Raw genomic sequence first — 16,014 nt, forward strand, 5'->3', positions numbered from 1 at the left:
GAATATACATTTTGGAGTTGGGACAGAATGGACTCGGAATAATAGCCATGGACATCCTTAATGCTTTACAATGTACAATAGATTTAGATAAAAATATCCTGTGGGCCAGGTGAAAAGAATATTGTCAATGCAATATATGTATATACGAGTAAAGTAGTGAGTTGTTTTTATTATTTTTATTTGATAGAGAAAGAAGGGAAGAACAGAATAGATAATTAAATTGGCAGCTTGGTTTGAGGAAATCCCGAATATGGAGGAGGATGAAATGGGAGATTTAATGGATAGTGAAGCAATAAGAGATTTATTGAATGTAGATGTGCCAATAGATGAATTTATAAGACTAGATGCAGCAGTGGATGAAAGAGATACAGATGAAGAAAGTGGGATTGAGGAAGAGGAAGAAAGAGCTTGAATTGTGTCCCAGATAAATTTAAATCAGTACATGAGACCCAGGGTTCCAATCCAAATTATTGAGGCAGAAATTGAAACACTCTGCTATAGGGATACTGGGTCATTGGTTTTGATAATAAATACAGCAATAAATGTGGATATTAGAAATATATGACAGGGGATACGTACACACTTACGGGACTATTGGGAAAACAAATATTTATTCCCTTAAGTATTCCTCTATCTATTGACATAGGTATTTAGTGAATTGATAATGTATGATTTGGTTTAGCGAATATGGGAGTTGGTAATAGAGAACTCATTGGTATAGATATTATAAAAAGATTAAATTATATGATAGATATAAAAGCAAAAGTACTATGGAATGTTGAATAGGAAAATAAGAAGCAAAAATAAAGTGTAATATAAAAGGTCAAATATTGATAGATAAATATTAAGTATAGTAATAAGAATTGTTATAAATATAGAGTATAGGATAAAAAATAAGTGAAAGAATAAGATTACAATACTAATAGTAAGTGTAGAAATAAGTTATATGAATAATAAATATCAGAATAAGTTGAATTAACAGTAAGATAATGAATTAGTGATAGTAAAGTGACAATATTTTAATCTTAAATAAATAGGGAAAGAAAGAAAGGAGAACATCAAGTCAAGAATAGAAAAAGATAAGAAATGGCAGGAGAGTGGTTTCATGATTTACCAGATTTAAATGAAAATGAAATGATGGACTTAATAACAGACATCAGAATTTTAAATTATCTCATAGATTTGAATCATCAAGCCTTATGGACCGCAATATAATTGTATTGAATATGTGTTTTATTAAATATTTAAATATTAAAATAACGTATTGTTCAGAATTAGAATAATACTGTTGGGTTATTGTTAATATAGGGTGTGTATTGATTTTTTAAACAATATATTGTTGGAAGTGATTTAGGCAAAGTTAATATTATTAAAAGCTTTTGTTAAAATAAATTATGAAATTGTTTTGAAAAGAAAAGAGTCTCTTATTCTTTATATCTTTCAGAAGGGGAAGCCAAATGGTAGAAGATGTGGTTCTATTCATCTTGGCTCTTCTGGGTATTCTACTATGGTGGTGTGAATTCAGACACAACACCAATGATCCAATAGGCCAAGTCTCATCCCAGTGATAAGGTCTTGGCTATTAATATAGAGGAATGTGTTTTCATAATTCCTAAATTAAGAAATACAGTAACAAAAATAGTAATGGGACCTGTTCAAATTATAGAGTTTATGGCACAAAATTACTCATTAAGGTACTCTTCATAGATGATGCCCACACATTTAGTATTCTATTCAGAGTTCAAGAAAATGCAGTATTGATGTGGCAAAGATCTGATGAGAAATCACCACAACCTTCAAATTGTACGTGGAAATTGGAGGAAGGAATAGGAACCATATGTGGTAAAGTAGTTAGGATTGGGCCATGGCAGTGTACACTACTAGAAGGATTAAAAACAATTGCACGCTCACCAAATTTATTAGTAAGTACAGAAGAGAGGATGGATTCAGGTATAGAACCCACAATTAAACCCCAGAAGAGAGTTATGAAAAGAACAATGAAGACAAACACAAAAACAGTGGATCAAACCGAATCCAGCAACTATTGTTAACAGTATTCAAGAGTGCAAGTTCACAATTTGAAAGAATGATAGGGCAAAAGCAATAACCATTATCATGGGTCCTATAAAAGACATAGATCAAAGTGTGGAAGATAAGAGATGGAAGTTTGTTACAACTGATTATGAGGCTCATAAGTGTTTTATTGTGTATGCCTCTCAAGGGCGGGGACACTTAATGACCCATCTGGATTATCATACCGCACCAAAGCCATCAAATTGTGATTGGGATGCTGCTGATAATATGGTTAAAATATATGGGAAAGTAGTAAGAGAGGAAAAATGGCAATGTGCCATAATAGAGGAGCCAAATTTAATGGCATGATCAGATAATTTAATCATATATCCAAATAAGAATTCTTTCTGTGCCATCATAGCATGGTACATCCCTACATGGAGTAAGAGTTTAGAAACAATACTCTTACAATGATATAATAATTTTGTTAATTTGACAGAAATTCAGTTTCAAATTATAGACTCGCAGGGAGGGGTCAGTAGAATAGATGTTTGGTGTGAATTACGAGTTGAAATTATATATAAAAACTAGAGAGAGCGGAGAAAGAAGAAAAAGATTGGAGATTGGAGAGTGCGAAAGAGTGACAGAGAAGAAGAACCTAAAGACAAGTCAGAGGGATTAAGAAAAGGAGTGTAAGTTTGATTTTTGCTTATTTTAAGAAGACCGCTTGTCTGTATGCCTGTCTGGGGTCTGGGGCAAAAATTGGTCCTGCTAGTGAAGGCAGGGGGCTGGACTCGATGACCTTTCGAGGTCTCTTCCAGTTCTAGGAGATTGGTATATCTCCAATTATTACCTATTTTTATTACCTAATAAAGTTGGATGCCTGCTGCTGAGTGAAAACTGCCCCAACCAATCCTGTAAGCATCCTGTAAGCACTGGTTGCAGAGTGGTAATTATTAATTGTTTCATGTTTGTTTAATGCTATATTATAACAGTGTTTTATGCATATGCATGAGATACTTGTATGCCAAATTGTAGAATGTCTAAGGTTATTATATTATAGGCCTTATGCATATCTATGAAAAGTTCAGTGTGTATCGATATTGCAACATTGTATTTGTTATAACAGTCTGGGTAGTCTCTTGTACCATTTAAATGCAAGATCTTTAAAAGTAATCCAGTTGTGATTTATTACCTACTGTATATTGTAATTTCTTTCTTTTTCTTTTTTCTGCTTTATTAGATACATTGTAACCACCTAACTTACAGAGGGCTGTATCTGTGTCCTTTCAAGAGTTAGCAGGATTAGCCTGCTCTGGGGAGTCCTCTCCGGGTCAGAGACAAACTTCCTGGTAATATCAGGCAGTTCCCTTAGAGCAGGTCACTACTTTCCTCCCCATTTTGACAGAACAAATTAAGAAATCAATTTATAATTATAGGAAGACCAATATTGAAGTGCCTTAGATCCAAAAACTGTGGTAACAGTGGGAGCGAAATTGTAGTGTAGACACTTCCATTGTTAGGTCAAAGTAAGATGCCCCGCATCGATCTATCTCTATAGTGTAGACTAGGTCTGTGTTAGTTTCCAAGACCTGATGAAGAGCTCTGTGTGAGCTCAAAAGCATTGAGTCTCTCTCACCATCAGAAGTTAGTCCAATATTATATCACTCACATTATCTTTCTAATATCTTGGGATCAACATAGCTACAACACCACTGCATAGAGCCAAGATACTCCTATATAGCCCATGAAAATCTTTATGCCTTTGCATGAACTCTGATTCTACCCTTGCTGGAGCTGTCAAAGATGCTCAAATGTGTTATGCATAAACCAGCCTAGCATCCACTGTTTATATTAAAACCTATTATCTGTTACTAAACTGTAAATATTCCAGTGCCTTAGAAGTTCTTGATACTTCTAAAGTTAAAAAAAAATCTCAAATATATCCTAAATAACAAAATAAATGTGTTTAACTTTAAATAATTAAAACAATAACATCCTTCTTTTCTTATAATTTGGAATCATTTTTAGTTTTTGCATTTCTATTTATCAGAGGCCCAAGCAATTTACTCATTAGCTAAAATTGAGTTTTCTTGTTTCTTCTTAACAGAATTTTTGTTTAGCATCCATGCTGAATTTTCATTTTGTACATCTAGTCTGTGTAAGTGTTTGTATTTTTAAATCTTTCAGGTATTAATGTTATCAAAACACGTTTCAAATTCCAATGCAGACAGCTGTTTGTACTATTTTTAAACATACCATATTGATCAGTGTGACTTAATATCACTAACTACACACTAAGTTAAGTCATTAGAATTTTTTCTGGGTCTATGACTAACAGATCCTTTGATAATTCTGTATTCTTTTATATGACTTTGTTTCTCAAATGTCTAGTTTGAATCTTACATAAAACCAGCCTCTAAACAGTCGTCATGCTTAATATAGTCCAAAATAATTGTGTGTGTGTGTGGTGTAATATTTATTTTCATTATGGGCCTCAAGTGCATCTGCCAATACTATGTTTCCTAAATCAGGATTGCTTCTTAGCTGTAGTATTGCTGATTGTATATGATCTGTATGTAATTTAAATGTACCACCTTTAATTGATGTATCTGCTTTGAGCTTAGAAAATACAGCAGTGCAGTGCCACAAATGACATAATAAAAACATATTTAGACATATTTTAATGTCTTTCTGATCTATCAACCAGGACTTATTCTCTTGGTTTTTATTGATTTGTGGACAGACACAAAATTGTGTGTGAGAGAGAGAGGAATGTAAAATGTATTTGCAGGATCTGAGAGGAAGCTAGTTAATAATATAACACAACTAAAATGAAGTCAGGACCATTTTCCTAGAATCACAGAAACAGGGATGCTGGAACAATTTGTATAGTGAGGGTGCTGAGAGCCATTGAACCGAACTGTAAACCCTGTATATGATGGAAACCACTTCAATCCAGGGGGAGCAGCAGTACCCTCAGAACCCCTAGTTCCAGCATCTATGCACAGAAATGTAGGTCTGAAAGGGACCTTGAAGAGATTATTTAGTCTATCCCCACACACACACATACACTGAGGCATGACCAAGTGTACCTAGACCATTACTGACAGATGTTTGCCTGACTGACACTGTTCTCAAAAACATCCAGTGACAGGAATTCTTCAGCCTACCTTAATAACTTATTCCAGTACTTAACTATCCTGATAGCTGAAAAGGTTTTTCTTAATATCTAACCTAATTCTTCTTTAAGATTCAGCGTAAGCCCCTTTTTCTTATCCTACCTTCAATGGACATGGAAAACAGATAATTACTGTCCTCTTTATAACAGCCTTTAACATATATAAACACTATTATCAGGCCCTTCACAGTCTTCTTTTCTCAAGCTTCACAGTCTTCTTTTCTCAAGCTTAAACATGCCCAGTTTTTTTAAACCTTTCCTCATAGGTCAGGTTTTCTAAACATATTTATCATTTGTGTTGCTCTCCTCTGGACTTTATCCAATATGTCCACCTCTTTTTTTCAGGTGTGTTGCCCAACTGGACACAATACTCCAGCTGGAGCGCCAAGTAAAGTAGAACATTTCTCTCTCGTGTCTTACATATGACACTCCTGTTAATACACCACAGAATGTATTTGCCTTTATACGACTGCATTACATTGTTGCCTCATGTTCAATTTGTTATCCTCCATGACCTCCAGATCCTTTTCTGCAGAACTACTGCCTAGCTAATTTTCTCCATTTTCTATTTGTGCATTTGACTTTTTCCTTCCTGAGTGTCATGTTTTGCTCTTGGGCTCACCTCCCAAAGCTCAGAGGCTCACAGCCACCACCTCTGAGAGAAGAAGATGAAGAATAATCGAAGTTAAGGACTCCCTTCTGAAGGGGTTGTAGGCATCCATCCCTCTGACTGGTCCTGACCTAATGTCCAGTGAGTTGCACTTCCTACCTAGAGCCTGTATCCATGACACTAAGGAAACGTTGCTGAGGCTCATTTGGACCTCTGATCGCTATCCCATCCTGGTCATCCATGTGAGGAAGTGGGATGAAGGGATGGAAGGTTCTTTGTGGGGCTGGGAAACAGAGAGGCCTTTGAGGTATAGGAGAGAGGAATCAAGGAGGGGTCAGGGCCATGGCAAGGAGAGGGAGGGGAATTGGGACAAACAGTTAGGGAGGTGCCTGCAAAAACCAGTGAATGGTGAGGAGACTGGTCAGTGGGAAGGGAATAGGTTCTCAGGTTGAGGGAGACATTGAGTTAGGAACATTTGTGGGGAGGGAGGCAGTTTGTATGCCTATAAGGTTGAACTCTCAACCTGAAATTATTGCTCACAAATGGGGTTTGGGAAGAAGAGGAGGGATCAGAGAAGACCAGAAAACAAAATGTAATGTTTAATGGCTCATGATTTTTAGTCCAGTCTCATGATTTTTTTGGGGGTCTAACTTTTGATTTTATAATTTGAAGGCTGGCAACAGGAGACTGCCCAGTCCAGGCCTTCCCCTAACATTGTTCATAAACCTATCCAGATATCTTGCCAGACCCCCAATTTTCATTGTGACCTAATGGGACCACCAAAAAGCACTACTAGAGCATATTAAATGTATGCATATGTATAATGAAGATTATAGAAAAAATATTTTATGTTCTATTGTAACAATTGGGTATCTGATGCATTATTGACTATCATAATAAATAGATGGGGAGGGGAGGGAAATCAAGGTTGTACCTTATTATCTCTAATAGCATTCTTAAACATATGCACTAATAAGGTTCCAAATCCTGAAGACCTCACTACAAGTTTACTGGACAGTGATGACTATTACAACAAAATTTACATAGCTATATTTTTAATTTGTTGCAATCATATATGCACCCCATTTTCTATGAAAATTTGAGTAATTGAGTTTTATTCACATGAATGCTCATGGAAAATGTACTTTAAACTGATATGTTTTAGTTTTCACAGAGAAAATAGTTTATTTTAAATGGATGGGTTCATTTCATGGATGGATATGACATAGCAAAGTAACTGGACTGGAGTTTTGCATGAGTGAAAACTGAGTAAGGAGTTCAACATTTTGCCTGAAATATTTACCAAAATGCACTTAAGAATGTCACCCAATGGTTAACTTTTCATGTTACATATCAGATGATATAGAACAACAATCATTTAAATACCAAGAAAGGGGGATTTCAAACATTGCTATGGAAAATATACAAGCTTTTTTTGGTCTTATTTTATGTACAATGAAGGGGACACATAAAATTCATAGTTATTTCATTGTAATGTGACTACTCATGTTAGCATACATAACTCCACTGTTTATGGTTCATTATGTATCACATTAAGAAAGCAGTGGTTGGCATTTATTTTGTCAATGGATAAGTGGCAGTGGTCATTCCATTCCCTGTGCTTGAATGCACATGTGCACTTGTGCTACATCAGTGGCATCACATGTGTAATTTTTTAAAAACTAAAAAGTAATAGCAAACCCTGAGATGGTTTGTTTGTTCTTTCTCCCGAGAGGGAAGCTGATGGATTGTCAGCTATTCTTTTTGTTCCACTTTTTTCTATTCCCAATAACTGGATATCAGGGATGCAGTCAAAATTTCTGTTAATAAGCATGAATTAATTTCAACTAGAGACAAGTACCATTTTATCATATTGTTACATGTGTACCTATTTGTTAGGATTCCCTCCAAGACCTTTTCACTATTGTAATACAATATTTTGTGTTTGGATTCCCTCCAAGACCTTTTCACTATTGTAATACAATATTTTTTTCAGTATATTTAAACATGTATTTTATGGCTAACTCTTTTAATGGTATCTAGTCTGAATCTAGGTTCTTTATCTAGTCCATAAACAGAGAACTTTGCAAGCATGTTGTATAGCACTCAGCATCCTCCTCTTCATCTCCTCCCACTGACTGAATTCTGGTAATTCACTAGTCAAAAAGCTGTTATTTGTCCAAATATGGCTTCTCAAAAAAAGCCAGCCTGCTGGCCTTCTACAGAAAAATGCCCAGGGACTCAATATCCATGACAGGTCATAGAGTGTTCTACTCATTCATACATCTTCTCTTTTGTCATCCAGTAACAAATATGTTGGTACATGCATTTTCCAAAGCCATTAGGTAGAGGGGCCCAGCTGCACCATAATCATGTTTATACTTCAAATCTATCAAATCCTTTCTATGATTATGCTAGAATCCCTATTACATTTCTAGTAGTTCCCATAATACAGTTTAAATGTAAATAGTTTGTTTTACATATTAGTTTCCAGAAATTTCCCGTTGTAAGGAACAAATACCAAATATTCATGAAATTCCCACTAACCTAACTCATCCATTCTTTTGCTCTATTTCTTTTGTCATTTAATGTTATATCAGGGTAGTATGTAAATATGCTGCTAATGTAAAGGGTTGAGATATTTCTCCTTGATGAGGAGCTATACTTTATTGTTCTTTAGCAGAGAAACAGAGCAGGGCATCCAGGCTACACTACATGGCTCATCTTGTAGTTCATAGTTAATGTTACCATTAAGAAGGAAGGCTTGAGGGCTGTAGTGCAGTCAGGGTACATGGATCTATGGAGCCCAGGGATCCATAGGGAATTCTGCTCTAGCTCTCTTCATTCCAGAACCTCAGCAAGGAGAACTCACCATTCACTGATATGATCTCTAGGCGTATCTTCTACCTCGCAGCACTATTTAATCAGAATCTGTAGTAGCTTTGGCTGCCTCCTCGATAACTTTGCAGCAGAAGCCATTGAGGGAGCACTACTAGAGTTAATGATTATTGTAGTATCTCTAATTCCAGTGTTGATATTTGCTTGGTTGTGGGAGATAACAATGTTGTAGAATGTTTTTCTTTCTATCTTGGACATATCTTCAAAGCTGAAGATTCCTGTCATACTGTTGAGTTGGAGGAGAATGGTCTTTGCCAAACTAAGAACAGAGAGAGCATGCCATGGAACCAGTTCAATATCCCTTCCCACACAGACCTGCCAGGTGTGGCTCACTCCTTGTGTGTTACATAACCACACACAATGTTTGGATTCAGTAGTAAAATAGGGAAAACGTGTTTTTAACTGACAGAAAAATTTTAACAAGCGATGAAACAAATGTGTGTAAACTTAAAGGATCCTTATATGTTCCTGTAGAAGGCAATATCATTTATTTAAACATTGAAAGAATCCATGCAATATATAGGAGCCTTTATCCTATTTCAAAGGAAATACAAAAGTTTAACTTTAAAAACTTTCACCCATGGATACTGGTGCCTTAGTGAATGCTTTATGGGCATGATCCAAAGCCCATTGAAGTCAATGGGAATTTTTCCATCACCTTCAATAAGTTTTGGATCAGACCTTAATTTTCTAACCACCAGCAACAACTACAGGCTCATTTTCCATCAAAGGGATGTGGGCAGGGATAATTTTCAGTAAACCATTCAATTAAAAAAAATTCTCCTGTATTTGCACAGGAAGAAATTAAGTTATAAGAGATTAACTTCAAATAATTGACATGGTACCCATGAAATATGACTGTGTTTTAATGAATTAGAATGTTAACGAATGAAGCTACGTACAAAAGACATTCCAGTAACAGATTTAGAAATTGTGGAAATATCTTGAATTAAATTTTCAAATAATGTATAGTAGGCATACATTGAGCATTTAGACTTGCAATAACTGTTCATTTGTGCAGTTTTCAGTAGTTCAGTTGAAGTACCTAGCACAGCTGAAAATCTAGAATGTTATGCTTATTTCACAAGCACTATTTAAGAATCTAGCCAAGAGTGTTTTTTAGTCTTTCAAAAGACCTTAATCACATACATCCATCAGTCTAAATTTAGAAGCACAATTTACATCACACTGAAAAAGCACCTGTATGCTTAACTAGATGCCCATGCCTTAGGCTCACTTGCTTCTTTGAATATCCAGCAAGTTATGTGTGCACAAATTAATCTATTAACATTTGTTCACAAATAACTATACATTTTTTCATGTTTAACCCAGGCACAAAAAACACTTCATTTTTCCTACAATATATAAACATGCTCAAACCAGTAATTTCATGTCTGGAATACGCATTTACATAGTACAAAATGTACAACTTCTGTTCAAGTCAGGAAACTATTTGGAAAGAGAGTTCTCCTTCCACAAAATGGGCTAGATTCTACGCTAATTTACATTAGGGATAGCCTAATTTTGGCAATTAATTTGGTAATTGATCTTTGATGATTAGCAGGTAAATATGCCGAGTGGTCTGTGATGGGATGTTAGATGGGGTGGGATCTGAGTTACTACAGAGAATTCTTTCCTGGGTGCTGGCTGGTGAGTCTTGCCCACATGCTCAGGGTTTAACTGATCACCATATTTGGGGTCGGGATGGAATTTTCCTCCAGGGCAGATTGGCAGAGGCTCTGGAGGTTTTTCGCCTTCCTCTGCAGCATGGGGCATGGGCCACTTGCTGGAGGATTCCCTGCACCTTGAGGTCTTTAAACTACAATTTGAAGACTTCAATAACTGAGACATAGATTCAGGGTTTGCTATAAGAGTGGGTGGGTGAGATTCTGTGGCCTGCATTGTGCAGGAGGTCAGACTAGATGATCATAATGGTCCCTTCGGACCTTAAAGTCTATGAGTCTACATTAGCATAAATATGAAGGAATTCCCTTGATTTCACAAAAATTGTCATGAATGTATACTGGTGTAACTGACATCAGAATCTGGTATAATACCTTAATTGCACTCTATCTGTCATATGGTTATTAAGATTTCACATATTGTATGTTTGCTATAATAATGAGGAGTACCAAAATGTTGTGAAAGCTGTGTTAGCCAGCCACAGTTAGTGTGCAAAGTTGCTCTCTTTTATAACAAAAATGGATAGTTAAATAAACCATAAATTTAGATTAAAATGGCTTCAATTTTTATTTACATTATAAGGCCACTTTACACCACTCTGGCATGATGAAGTGAGTGTATTTGAAATTCATTCCCCCTTTTGAGACTCCTTTTCTCTTCCAGAGTGGTGTAAAATGATCTTAAAGAGGTAAATGAGAATCAGGACCTAAGAATTTGGTAAGTTTTTTAGACCAATAATAATAGATTGTTAATAGAATAGTTATTTAATTGGTACCATAGCTGTTAGGTGTTTCATTAAGAAACTTAACATACATTCAAATTTTTAAATGATAAAATTTATAGAGTTGGATTCTCAGCTGCTCCCAGTCTTTTGGGGAAGTAATTATAGTGGAATGGGCAAGAGGAAGCTGGTTGTAGCTCCCTGATCCTGGAGATGAAAAAAAAACAATTATGACAGCTCTTTATGCCACTAGGGATAAGAAAGAGCTGAGAAAGTATGATCCAGTGGAGCATCGGGCTATCCTTAAACTAGGGAAAATCCTAATAAGGCAGACACCACATGAAATTTCCCTGGCATACTAGAAACTACAGAAAGCTTAGGGCAAGAATCTCCACCACTGTCGAGGAGTGTAGCTCTACTGAAATCAATGGGGCTATGCTAATTTATATCAGCAGAGGATCTGGCCCTTAATTTTCACACAGTTTGAGACAGCTAGCAATGCCTTAGCATAACTGACACAGCTGATAAAATGGCATGGGCAAAAAGTGTTAGTAATTTTGATTTGATAAAATGGGTATCATCGGATTCAATTGAAGTAGCAAAGGACAATCAAGAAAAACCTGCCTTTGTGAAATCCTGTGAACTCTTTTGGAACTGGATGATGCCAGACTGATGAATGGTAGTGAAACCAGGACCGGCTCCAGGCACCAGCTTAGTAAGCAGGTGCTTGGGGCAACCATTCCAGGGAGGAGGCGGCACGTCCAGCTATTCGGCGGCAATTCGGCGGAGGGTACCTCGCTCCCGCTCGGAGCGAAGGACCTCCCGCTGAATTGCCGCACATCGCGATCGCAGGTGTGGGGGTTTTTTTTGGTTGTTTGTTTTTTCTGCTTGGGGCGGCAAAATCCCTGGAGCTGGCCCTGGGTGAAACATTCAATCAGGTAGCTAAAGATCTAACCCAAATCTGGAGAACTTTAAACCTCCTTACACACTTACAAGATTTCATTTTTTTCCATAAAAGGAGTTGAATTGGAATGAAGGATTTTAAAGCTCTTTAAGGTAGATGAGTTTGGATTGTCTAGAAATTAATATTAATTTGTAATTTACATTATATATATATATATATATATATAAGGACTGGAGCCCCTGGAAGGAGGACTAGATTGGAAAGTTCCTTTGAAACTGGAGGAGGCACAATGATTTTTAGAACTCTTTAGGTTCCACGGCAGATTGATCCAAAAGACTGGAGAAACAGGTTACCAGATTTCAGACGGCAAGATCATAATTAGGTCATCACCTGACTCTCGTGCTATCATGGTGTATTATTTCATTAGTCCACACTTGGAGAAAGATTAACACAGTAGGGTTTGAGATTTATCTGAGTGATAATATTGTTCAGCCAGTCGTCTCTTCTTCTGATAATCTGTAGGGCTTTCATGATCAACTTTGTTATCTTCTCTCAAATCCAGGGCAGAATGGTGAAAATGGGTAGAAAAAAATGACACAGAAAGCTGTGCTCACAACCCCTGACATAGCAGGAGGTAAAAATAGTTAAGTATCTGATTCAAAACATGTAATCACTCCTTATCCTGGAAAGCCTCCTCTGATCAACTGTCAATACTCATCTCTGTCAGCTGGCTTTCCTCCACTGAATCCCATTCTGGACCCTTCCTTGCCCCATGTCTGACACCTAGCTATTTTAAATAAAAGAGGGTCAGGTAAGACAATTTATACAGTCTTCCCTTTTGGGGGAAAACAGTAAAAGTGTTCCCACAAGGAGCAGAATTTTCTCCCTATACTTTACATTGTTGGCAGGGACCTTATCTTTTACTTTAGTGAAGAGCCATGTACTGAAATGAGATAAGAAAAAATAGTCATTAGTAGAACTGAGTGACTAAAATGTCCACAAGTGAATTTTAATTTAACCCTCTTTTCGTATTTGCTTTCTATCTGTATTCAAAGGGTCAAGTCTTCTTAGAGCAAATATTTGCAGAAAAACAGTTATGCCCTCAAATACTTGAATGTTCACTAAAAGCAAATTTCATAAGGAACATTTTGTAGAATTAACAATCCATACTGTATTATTTTAGTTAGATCTTCCAGTCAGAGAACAGAAATGATACCATAAGATTTATGTAGCTAGTGAACACAATGCAAATTTCCAGCTGTATATTCAAATATTCACAGTTGGATTTATTTTCATTTCTGCTGCTTTACTTGCTCTTCATTTTGCCCAAAGGCTGATTTCTAATAGTATAAGGATGACATTCAGCACTGGGTCCCCAAATTTCATCTTCAAAATATATGAACAAGAATTCAATCTCTTATTCATATGCACAAAATAATATGCTGCAAGTGCATATTTAACAGACAAAATCAAGGCACCTGTAGTTAATATTGTAGCTTGAAGAGTGTAAGGGTCAAACTCATTTCAGACACTTAAATAACTGCCATTGATTTTTGGCCCAAAGAGACCAGAGCCCGAACGTGGACGGTGATGAGGTATCTGTTTTAAATCACCTGGATCCATCCTGCAATTCAGATGAGGCATCTTTTCCTGGATTATCATATCCACAGCTATATTTGGTTCTGGATTGTAAAAGAGAGGATTGTTCTTGATGATACTCAAGCAGAATCATTCTGTTTTTCATTTATAAGCAGCATGATTTTTCCTATTGGGTAGAAAAATGTTATGTATCTTGCATGTAATCCTGTTACTTTACTGATAATCCACATCTGCTGTGTGATTGCTACAGCAAATTAACTGTGTGAGGCTATATAATCATGCAGGAGTAATGAAATGTTGTAGCTTATACTGAATGACATATATAAGACTCTAAGTGGCCAGTAAGTCCTGGGACAGCATGCAAAACTCCATTTTTTGGATTTTGCAATTCTTGCTAATTTAGAATCTAGTCTTTCACATAAAACTGTCAAGAAAGTTCTGTCTGAACCAATTCTTTCCAACACTTCTATCAGATTCATCCAGCTCAGCAAATAAATAACCATGATGACTATGTAGAACCTGATTCAGACAGAGCTTTGGAGCTGTGCTCCGGCTCCACTCCAGCTCCAGGCAAAAACCTGCAGCTCCACTGCTCCCGCTCTAGGCTCCACTCCAAAGCCCTGGATTCAGATCTTGCTTATATTTCTTTTACACTGGTGTAACTCCACTGATTTCACTGGAGATACTGCTAATTTACATCAATATATACTGATATAAGTAAGAGGAGAATAAGGCCCAGTGTGTCTCTGACCAAGAAAATCAGTGTAATTCAAATATAAATCAAAACGGTTCTGAATATACTTACCTGCTTTGTGAATTCTATGTCTTTCAAGTACAAATGAGTGTTTCATTCTTACCACCTAATAAAATTCATACATAGTTAATGATATGAGAGAACAATAAGTTTATTGCTTCCAGTTTTAAACTAATATATGGCAATTCACAAACAACCCTATCTATGGCATGTGTGTATCAATAAAATTAAACCAAGGCAACATATTTTAAATATGGAAAAGATGAGTGAACATGATTTACAAAAACTAGTCTAATTCATTTTCATATAAGTATGTATTTATTCAAATCAATATTTTTTTTAAAATCAATTAATAAAATGCACATATTGGCATTCACTGACCAGACCAATATATTTGAAATGAAAAACTGTGTGGCTCACAAGCAAATGGATATGATTTATCCACACCAATATAACAAATTGTCATGAACATGATTTATTATCAATCAGTCCAACATACCATATGCACAAACCAATGCACAAAAAAGTAAACTTATCCTCTCATAGAATGCATTTTCATGTGGAAATCAATCCATTAAAAACCAGTAGATTTAGGGGACAAAAACAATATATTTTAAGAAAAACAATCAATAATACAAACATAATCCATATGAAGATATTTACATCTTGAACTGTTAAGCACCTGAAGTGATGGGGTATGATTGAATATGACCATTTATATCATTGATATAAATGCAACAAATTTAACCCCCCAAAAAAGTATGTCATGTGAGGTATCAATGGAAACGTTATGATTTGCTAAGTATGATCATCCTCTTTATATGCATGTATCATCTTTCTATCAGAAGTTATGAATGTTGGCTATGTACTGGTATCTTACACGTGTTTTGTTCCTGGGTAACGCTCCCTCACCCCACATAGAATTTACATTAGTGCCAGACAGCTATTTGTTGATGTCCCATTAAGGAAACTCAGCTCACAATGAGCCCTGGAAGAAATCCATCCCACTGAGTAAGCTTTTCCTATGGATGCCTCAGAAAGAATATGGGTGATGGCCATCCTTGTGAGTCATTAAAACATATAAGGGCATGTGATATGTTCATGTGACCCTGGACTCCATCTTGGGCCAGTAATTTTCCATGCACCTGGGTTGTAGGCTTTGTTTGAGACAGTAACATTCCAAGCACATGGCAGAGGATTTAAACAGGCACCTGAGACATCTCCATTTTGTCTTCATTTCCTGCTTCATTTCTCTGGACTGGATTTCTAACAAGGAAGCTCTAAACAAGGACTGATTACCCCCAATCTATTTGGGTAATTCCAGAGAGACTTTTGCAAGCTAACAGTTTAATCCATCACTGCTTCAAACATGATATAAGAACTTTGCAATCACTTGTATGTATATGATCTATTAATCATTTATAACTCTCTTCTTCTTTCCTTTTATTTTTAAACCTTTAAATTTTAGTTACTAAAATATTGGCATCAGCATGATTATTGGGTAAGATCTGAGTTATATATTGACCTAGCTAAGTGGTTGATCCTTTGGGATTAGAAAGACCTTATATTTGATTAAATTGGTTTTCAGTAACCACTCATCATAAAATCCAGTATCTGAGTGGTGAGCGAAGGGCTGGAATGCCTAATGAGA

The 16,014-nt window shown here is 36.1% G+C and overlaps 1 long non-coding RNA gene across 1 annotated transcript in view; it reads left to right on the forward strand.

The window, feature by feature from the left end:
- LOC123371626 overlaps window positions 1-1,182 on the forward strand; it is a 78,000-nt gene extending 76,818 nt beyond the window's left edge. The window contains exon 4 of the long non-coding RNA XR_006579873.1: window positions 1,038-1,182. This is a non-coding gene — a long non-coding RNA (uncharacterized LOC123371626). The remainder of the gene's footprint in view (window positions 1-1,037) is intronic.
- Window positions 1,183-16,014: the final 14,832 nt, after the last annotated feature.

The sequence above is a fragment of the Mauremys mutica genome, chromosome 5 (genome assembly GCF_020497125.1).
Source record: "Mauremys mutica isolate MM-2020 ecotype Southern chromosome 5, ASM2049712v1, whole genome shotgun sequence".
In the NCBI taxonomy this organism is placed as follows: domain Eukaryota; kingdom Metazoa; phylum Chordata; order Testudines; family Geoemydidae; genus Mauremys; species Mauremys mutica.